This window comes from Myotis yumanensis, unplaced genomic scaffold (assembly GCF_028538775.1).
Source record: "Myotis yumanensis isolate MYYU_CA2020_CCGP unplaced genomic scaffold, mMyoYum1.0.hap1 SCAF_1, whole genome shotgun sequence".
Classification (NCBI taxonomy): domain Eukaryota; kingdom Metazoa; phylum Chordata; class Mammalia; order Chiroptera; family Vespertilionidae; genus Myotis; species Myotis yumanensis.
The window spans coordinates 95162991-95172798 of record NW_027223752.1 but is presented as its reverse complement, the minus strand read 5'-3'; the positions used below and the strand labels follow the sequence as shown (position 1 = coordinate 95172798).

Genomic DNA, 9808 nt, shown 5'->3' with positions numbered 1-9808 from the left:
CCCAGTGTGCACAATACAATGATAAAAAAGGATATTGTACTTCCCCTCCAAATGATCAGACTAAAAGAAGATACTTTTTTTTTCAGTTACATAAAATTTAATAGAATTTCCACAGTCCATGACTAGAGAATGAGACTGGCAACAGCCTAAGGTTTGGGATCCTGGGGACTGATCCCAGGCGAGGTCCTGCTCTGAGAAAATGGGCCAGAGCCCAGCCCACAGTAGTGTTGAGGGGCTGGGGCTTGGAACTGGCTGGCTGGCTGGGGCCCAGTGCTGAGGACGGAACATCTCCATCACTGGTCACTGGCTTCCAGTGAGAAGGGCTGGGGAAGACTGTCCATCTTCATGGTTGTGTTACAATGAGAAAACTGAAGCCCAGTAGTGGGCTTATAAATGGCCACCCAGACAGATGCAAAATGAGGAAGGGGCTAGGATTAGGCCTAGGACCCTGCCAGGCCTGCCTCGAGGGCACATCCTTCCTGCCCTCGCAGTTGGTCAGCTCGAAGTCAGTTCTGCCCTGTCTGGCATCCGATTCAGGAACACGACAGCACGGTCTGCATGGTGCACAGGGCCACTCAGCCTGGAGGCTTCAGGGGTCCCAGAATCCGGTACTTCTGGTAGGAAAGGTACAGTCCCAGCCCAGTGTCAGACCATTGATGTAAGTGGGTTGGAATGGGGTTGAGGGGTTACTAAGAGAAAGTTCCTCAGCTATGGAACCAAGTCAGCCTTATAGAATTCCCAGTACTTGTCCCATAGCTCCTGGCAGCTCTTGCTCAGGGTTTGGTCCTCTAGGCAGCCATGAACCAATAAGTACCATATGCCCATCCCAGGATAGAAGAACCCCCGGCCATCTGGTCAACAAAGACCTTCCTGAGGATGTTTGGGAGGTCACAGAGGCCAGACACAGAGGTCAGGAAGTCTAGCCAGAGGCACTAATAGTGAAGGGAGGGCCCACAATGCAGCCCACGGCAAACATGCTCACTGAGGGCTGGGGGTGGAACTTCTGACTTGACCAGGCTGACTTCCCATAACTGGTGTGCACCCTCCACCAGGAAAACACCCATGGAGACCTCAGCAAAGACAAAAGTTTGAGAGAACCCAGATGGCAGTGTAGGTAAATGTGGTACTCACTGCCTCCCACAACCACATCAAAACTACAAGTAAAATACAGAACAACCATCATTCAGAACCGCCTGAAATCTGGCTGAATAGCAGTCCCAGAACTAGAGAAGTAAAGAAGAGAGACACTTTCTCTTTGCCGCATCTACTGCGAGGATGAAGACCATTCTTAGCAATCAGACTGTGGACAACCCAGAAAATGTGGACATCGCTCTGAAGGGACACACAGTTATTGTAAAGGGCCCCAGAGGCACCCTGCAGAGGGATTGCAACCACATCAATGTAGAGCTCAGTCTCCTTGGAAAGAAAAAGAAGAGGCTCCAGGTTGACAAATGGTGGGCAAATAGAAAGGAACTGGCCACAGTTTGCACTATCTGCAATTGTGTACAGAACATGACAGAACATGATCAAGGGTATTACACTGGGCTTCCACTGTAGGATGAGTTCTCTGTACACTCACTTCCCCATCAATGTCGTTATTCAGGGGAACGGTTCTCTTATTGAAATTAGAAATTTGTTAAGTGAAAAATACATACGCAGAGTTCGAATGAGGTCATGTATTGCTTGTTCAGTATCTCAAGCCAAGAAAGATGAGTTGATTCTTGAAAGAAATGACATTGAACTTGTATCAAATTCAGCTACTTTGATTCAGCAAGCCACAACAGTTAAAAATAAGGATATCAGAAAATTTTGGGATGGTATCTATGTTTCTGAAAAAGGAACAGCTCAGCAGGCTGATGAATAAGGTCTAAGTTGTCCAGCTATAGAAACACCAAGATGCTGAATGATTTGTCACACTTGTTTGCAATATTATAAAGATACAATAAAAGCCTTGTATTGATTTGGAAGAAGAAGACAAAGAAGTAGAAGAAGAAGAAGAAGAAGAAGAAGAAGAAGAAGAAGAAGAAGGAGAAGAAGAAGAAGAAGAAGAAGAAGAAGAAGAAGAAGAAGAAGAAGAAGAAGAAGAAGAAGAACAAGGAGGAGGAGGAGGAGGAGGAGGAGGAGGAGGAGGAGGAGGAGGAAGCACATTGAGACTGGTAGGAGGGATGGAGGCACAGAATGGGAGCCTGACATCCATGTGTGGCGTGTATTTTTTGTGTGTGTTATTTTTATTAAATTGATTGGGATGACATTGCTCAACATGGTGTGTTTTTAATCAGGATGGATTACCTAGGCTGAAGAGGGCTCCTGTGAGGATCAAGGGGTCCCAGCCCACACCAGACTCCCAACCTGGGGTTCTAGTACTGTAAAGAGAAGCCCACATAACTTTAACTTCGGGCTATAAAAACCAGCAGGGATTATGGCTGAGTGACACGGAGGCTGCTAGAGAGCCAGACTGTTCCTCTTAAAGGGCCAGGACATGGATTTACCTGGACTTGCTTTGAACTCCAACACTAGGGTAGTGCCTTGGGAGGGTCCAGGGATATATAGAGAGGAACTGGATTGTCTGGCAATGGGGCAAGAACTCGGAGACAGCTTTCTCCCAGACAGGGGAGCTCACAGGGTTCATTGCTCCTGTGCTGAGACCTCCCCGGTCACAAAGTGGACTGGCAGCTATATCTGAGCCTCCATCAACCTGGCTCACACTGTCCCCTCAGCCCTGGTAATTCCATGAAACCCCATCCAATTTGCAGCCCCACCCAAGCTGTGTGCAGCAGCTTTTCCATATGAATGGCCTGTCTTGGTTCAGGCTTCAGACTTTGCTAAAATCTCTCAAATAAGCAGCAGCTGGAGTCAACATGCCCCATACCTCTCAATAAGAGGCCCAAGACCCAGAACTAGCACCAACCTGCCTTGCTTCACAGCTGGGCCTCACGTAGGCATTACCAAGCCCAATACAAGTAGCAGCCATCTGCAGGTCGCTCTGAAGCTCCTGCCAAGTGGCCTCAGGCAGTGGCTTACTTTGCACCTCCTGGTAAACCTCAGACCAGTGCACCCAGTGGGCTTAAGACCATGGCAGATTACAGCTCTACACATCCACAAAAAATGTACTCAAGGGGCATACTCAGTGGGCAACAAAGTCCCACTGAAGCAAGTCCTACTCCATAGGGATGTCTCCTGCACAACAGCTCTTCCAATGTAGTTGCAACTGGTCCTCACAGCCAGTTGGCCTGGAAGTCAATTCATTCCAGTGGCACCAACAGCAATCAAGGCTCAATTACAACAAGATTGTGCACAAAACCCACACAGGGGTGCTCAGGTGAGTGGGGAGGCTGAGCCACTGGGCCCTACAGGACATCTACTACACAAATCCACTCTACCAATTCCAGGAGACATAGCAGCTCTACCTAATACATTGAAACAAACACAGGGAACAGCCAAAATGCAGAGACAAAGAAATATGTCATAAATGAAAGAACAGAAGAAATCTCCAGACCAGAAAAAGAACTAAATGAAATGGAAACAAATAGTCTACTAGTTAGAGAGTTCAAAAACAATGGCTATAAGCATGTTCAAGGATCATAATGATAGCTTTAAAGGACTTAGTGAGAATTTCAAGGATCTTAGAACATCAATGATATGAAAAAGGGCCAGTCAGAAATTAAGCATACACTAACTGAAGTAAGGAATAACATACAGGGTTTAAGAGTAGAGCAGAGGATTCTGAGAAACAAATCAGCAATTTAGAATATGAGGAAGCAAAAAACACCTAATCATAAGAGCAAAACAAAAAATAAAAATAAAAAAATATGAAGATAGTGTAGAAGCCTCTGGGACAATTTCAAGCATACTAACGTTCACATTATAGGGATGCAAGAAGGAGAAGAGAGAGAACAAGATGTTGAAAACCTACTTGAAGAAATAATGACCAAAAACTTCCCCTACCTGGTGAAAGAAATAGACTTACAAGTCCAGGAAGCACAAAGAGTCCCAAACAAGAGGAACCCAAAGAGGCCCACACTAAGACACATCATAATTAAAATGCCAAAGGTTAAAGACAAAGAGAGAATCTTAAAAGCAGCAAAAGAAAAGCAGTTAGTTACCTACACAGGAGTGCCCATATGACTCAGCTGATTTCTCAACTGAAACTTTGCAGGCCAGAAGGGAGTGGCAAGAAACATTCAAAGTGATAAATAGCAAGGACTTACAACCAAGGTTACCCTAAGTAGCAAAGCTATCATTTAGAATTGAAGATCAGATAAAGAGCTTCAACAGATAAGAAAAAGCTAAAGGAGCTCATCACCACCAAACCAGTATTGCATGAAATGTTGAAGGGTATTCTTAAAGAAGAAGAAGGAGGAGGAGGAGGAGAAGAAAAAAAAGAAGGATGAGGAGGAGAAAGTGGAGGAGGAGAAGGAGGAGGAGGAGGAGGAGAAGGAGGAGGAGGAGGAGGGAGGAGGAGGAGGAGGAGGAGGAGGAGGAGGAGGAGGAGGAGAAGAAGAAGAAGAAGAAGAAATAAAATATGAACAATAAAATGGCAATTAATACACATCTGCCAACAATTGAATCTAAAAATCAAAATAAATGAACAAGGAATCTAATAAACAAAATAAACTGATGAATGGAAACATGGAACAGACTGATGAATCTCAGAGGGAAGGGGGGACAGGAAGAGATTAAGCAAAGAACTTACATATATGCATAACCTATGGACACAGACAATAGTCTGGTGAAGGCCTGGGGTGGGGCTAGAACCAGGTGGAAGGGGGGCAGTGTTTAGAAAAAAGGGGGGACATCTGTAATACTGTCAACAATAAAGATTTTTTTTTTAAAAGAAGACAAACGTTTAAGAGATAATTGCAGTAAAACCAGAATGTGGGACAATGACCATACAGTCTTAATTATCTCCTTTCCCTTTGTCAGAGCCAGCAGGAGCACTGCTCAGCATAGCCAGTGCTCAGGTGCTCTCTTTGAATTGCTCTGAGTCTATATATTCCTCTGAATTCTTCTCAACTACACCAGGGCAGGTCCCTCTCAAACCCTGTCCACTGTACTAACTGTTGGGAACTTAATCCAAGTTCCTCCTTTATCCTCTGCTCACTAGCTAGAGGTGTTAGGTCCGAGCCCCTCTGCCTACGGCTGGACCTCCTTGAACACCAGGTCTTAGACGGAGAAACCATGAGAAGTTGTGGGTATATAAGCATGAGTATTACAGAAGCCAGTGGTACAACAGTCCTATACAGGCAAGACAGTCCTTCACAGCAAAGTCCAAACTGGCAGGCAGCCATACACCAGGTGGTGAACAGATACATCTTTTCCACAAAAGCAGCATTAGTCTCTGTACCTACAGCTATTATCTGAGCAGCTGCATACTGCCCCCTATACTCACCGCCTCACATCGTAGGGGTACCTGAGTTCTCTGGCCAAGCAGCTTCTCCTGTCTCCCCTGCCCAGCACACTGGCTGGTCTCTGTAGCCTCCTGACTTCTCTCCCAGCACACTGCTGGTTAACATGGTAGCTATATCTGAGCTCTCTATGAGCTCTTAGCCTTACATTCTGGCAGTACCAGCTCTCAGCTCTGTCTGAGCTCTCTCACCTCCCCTGCACACATAGGAGCTGCATTCTCTGTGCCTACTGCCTCTGCTTCTTCACACTCCACCTGACTAGCTGGTCAAATAGCCTGTATTTTACTTCAGAGACAAAGAAGGCTAGTTGCCAACAGTGACATCAATCATATTTCGGCTACAGAAGGGCACAGCGTACCGTGTGATCGCTGTGGCCTTGAGCTGTGTATGGTATCTTAGCCTAGGCATAGAGTGGCCTTGGACATTTGGTGTATTGACAACAAGGCCTCTGTGCTTTAATTGGCCTTAACTATCAGGTGCCTTTGGCGTAGTTCCCACACCCTTGCATAGTCCTGCACTCATGGTCCAAGGGGCTCCCTTGTGAGCAGACCCCATGCTGACTGGCTCCTACCTTGGAGCCTGGACCTGAGTTTCCATGTCAGGGTGGGACAAGGTATAAATATAATATAAATATGTATAATATAAATATACCTGTTTTTAAGACATGAAGGGCAGCAAATGCAGTTTTTTACGGTGACAAAGATGTATATTTTGATACCAGCAATTACAAGATCATTATTGTAACGTGGAGCACTGCACATTCCACTAAAGCGATTTTATAACAACTAAAGAGAAAGAGAAGAGTTATAAAGTAGTAATAATGAAAATAGCTGATCCTTTTTGAGCACTTATAGTGTGCCAGCACCTTATATATTTACTCAAGTAATCCTCACAGCAATCTATGAGATAGACACCAAAGAAATAAAGAGGAATATTTAAGATCTGTTGGAACACTGAGAAGGAAACACTGCACTATCTAGAGAGGTCAGACATTTGACCAAGTACTATAGGATGCACATGTTGACAGAGGGAGTAATGTATCCACCAGTAGTTATGCCACAGGAACTCAAAACTCCCAAGTCTTGATGGCTTTTAACAATGATTTATAGTTGCTCACGGAACTTGTCAGGTTGACTTGGGGACTCTTCATGTCTCCTTACTCTGGGACCCAGACTGACAGGGTCTGGAGCATTACCAGTTGCCATAGCAAGAAAAGAGGATGTGGTAAATCACACGCTGGCTCTTAAAGTCTCTACCTATAAGACCCATGTCACTTCTGCTGTTTTTATTTGCCAAAATAAGTCAGTCACATGGTCCCACTTGGGTTTAATGGGGAAGAAAAGTGCCATCCTACAATATACCCAGAAGTAAGAGAGCAGGAATCCTGGGGAATAACCATAACACCTACCAAGGCCTAGAGAGGATTAGTAAACCAAAGCCAGCAAAGAAGAAAGCTTCTCACCTCACGGAGGGCTTGGACCCTCCTCTAAGGACTTTCAGGTGATTAAGTCAGGCTCACCCAGGACGATCTTGGTTATCAATTGATTTTCAAGGAGAGGAGACTATGCAGGGCATGACAGGGTGCGGGTGGATCATTGGAGCCATTCTAGAATCTGCGCACAATAGGAATCAAATGAAAGGATATTTCAAGAGTCCAGGTGACAAGTTATAATATCCCAGACTAAGATAGATTCCAAAATGTTTAGGAGATATAAATATACCTTAGGTATAATTTCATTGTATTAAACTTTAGCTAATGATCACTTTAGTTCTTTCTTATCAGTAGAACTGAACTCTGATGATACTCAAAGTAAATATTTTTTTTTAAATATATTTTATTGATTTTTTACAGAGAGGAAGGGAGAGAGATAGAGAGTTAGAAACATCGATGAGAGAGAAACATCGATCAGCTGCCTCCTGCACATCTCCTATGGATGTGCCCGCAACCCAAGTGGATGCCCTCAACCGGAATCGAACCTGGGACCTTTCAGTCCGCAGGCCGACGCTCTATCCACTGAGCCAAACCGGTTTCGGCAAAGTAAATATTTTTTAATGTTTTGACCTTTAAAAAGAAAAGAGCCACAAATATTCCAAATATCTGGATTATTCTAGGCAAGAGCAAAAATAAAACAAAATATATGAATTTCCAATTACCAAGCATTGAGTCCTATGCCATAATTCACACACAAAAACTAGTAATTACTTCATAGGAACACCAATTGTTCATTTACAATTTTATGACTTGAAAAATAAGGTACAGAATATAATTGGTAAATTTTATGTTGTATTTTTATAGCTTACTATCAAAACAATTGTTTAAGACATATTTACACATAAAAATTGTTTTTAAAGGGTAAAATAATTTATTGAGTATTGTGTAGGATCTTCAGTTATATATATATATACATGTGATTTGAAAACCAAACAAATGTAAGAATGTCAGTGAGCCTAGGACACTGCAGTCAGCACTGAAAGACATTTAATAGCTATTTTAGAGAGTGACAAACCACCGGCCCCAGTTGGCTCTAAATAAAAATGTCAGCCACATGTGCTCATTATGAGAGATAAATATATATAACTGACTAAAGAGAGAGAAAAAGAAAGGTAATGTTCATTGACATCTATATATCTATTTCCCTGTTTTACCTTTGGAGACCTCCTTAATGCCTGCATTTTTTAAATGCAACAAAAGTGATCTTTTTAGATTCCATGTCAGCTACCATATAGTTTGGCTGAAATTAGAGGCAACTGGCAATTGAGGGAGACCAGTTGAGAATGCATACAAAATTATAAAGAGGTTGATTTCACACCTTTAGCACTAAAATGCCAAGGTTAAGAAAGTTGTGGAACAATCTTTAAGTGAACATCAATATCTGGACTAATATTTAACCCAAGGGGGAAATTTAGGGGGGAATCTCCTAAATTTTCAAGGACCCTTAAGACAAATTTCATGAAGTATCTCTGCTATCCAGAATTAACTTTGGCTCCAGAAGGCTTACTGTACAAAAGTATGTTTTGCATTCTGAGATTCAAAAAATGTCATATAACTTAAAGACAAAAATCAAATTGATTCTTTCACAGAAAACAAATCTGCAGTTTATTTCTAAAAGCCCCCTTTGTGTAGGTATGAAAATTTCATGGCATTGCCAGGAACACAACCCACCAGTTACCAGCTCAATGTGCTTGCTTTTTAGAATTCTGTGACATGCACACTGCCTGCTGAGGATGTGAAAGGAGACAAGTCAGAAGATAATGAGCCAATTTCAGGTGTCTTCACATTCTGTCAACGTGAACATTGGAAAGTGTTTATCTCTATTATTTATATAACATTGAAAGAAAAAAGATTTTGAAATTTGTTGTTGCTCTAGAATGCTCAGCTAACACTCCATGGATAATAACCAAAGGGTAATTATATGGTAACACTGCAGCATAGCACTCAAAGGGAATCTTTTTTTAAAATGGTTTATGACATTTTGTGCCTCCCAAACTAACATTTTATATAAAAATTAGCTCTAAAACATAGTCTAAGGATTTTTCATCACAGTCACAATCTGCTACTAGCTAACTAATGAAGAATGAATATAACATTTTTAAAAACAAAACACTTTTTGAGGCATAATTTACATAGCATACAATAAAATGATCTATATATATAAAAACCTAAGCCACCATACGGCTGGATGACTGGCTGGTAGCTATGATGCACGTTGACCACCAGGAGGCAGACGCTCAATGCAGGAGCTGCCCCCTGGTGGTCAGTATGCGCCCACAGTGGGAGCGCCGCTCAGCTGACTGATGGGTGCCAGAAGCCAGGCTCACGACTGGCAAGCGCAGCGGCTGCTGCGCGAGCCTCTCCCGTGGACACTCCCCTTGCGTGCCCCTCCCATCTGGACCAGGACCAGCATTGGGACGGGCATTGGGACTGACTGGGTATGAGCCTGTGGCCACTTCTGGCACCATGCAAGGAGCAAGGCTGCGATGACGAGCAGCAGCTGCATGGTCATGGGCACGCCAGAATTTCCCTAGGATGGGTGCATGGAGACCACAGTGGAGCAGCACTGAGCCTACTGAGTGGCAGCGGTGGCAGGTGCAGCGGGGCCAGGATGAGCGGGAGCAGCACCCGGCCGGAGTTCAGGTTTCTCCCCAGCCACTTGCATCTTTGTGCACTACTTCATGCTATGCAAGATTGACGCAGACAGTGGGCTGGAGCCCAACGAGCTGGCGGGTTAGGCCAGGCTGTGGCAGCGTGGAGATCCACTGATCTCCGCAGGCCAGGCTGAGGGACCCCACTGGTGCACGAATTCGTGCACCAGGCCTCTAGTTATATATAAGTGTTCAACTGGGCAGATTTTAACTTGTATACAAGGTGCCATCAACACCAGTCTTTCCTCAACCCCATTTGT

At 43.9% G+C, this 9808-nt stretch overlaps 1 pseudogene; it reads left to right on the top strand.

The window, feature by feature from the left end:
* Positions 1 to 1275: 1275 nt before the first annotated feature.
* Positions 1276 to 1890, top strand: LOC139004298 (large ribosomal subunit protein uL6-like; annotated as a pseudogene).
* The last annotated feature ends 7918 nt before the right edge of the window (positions 1891 to 9808 follow it).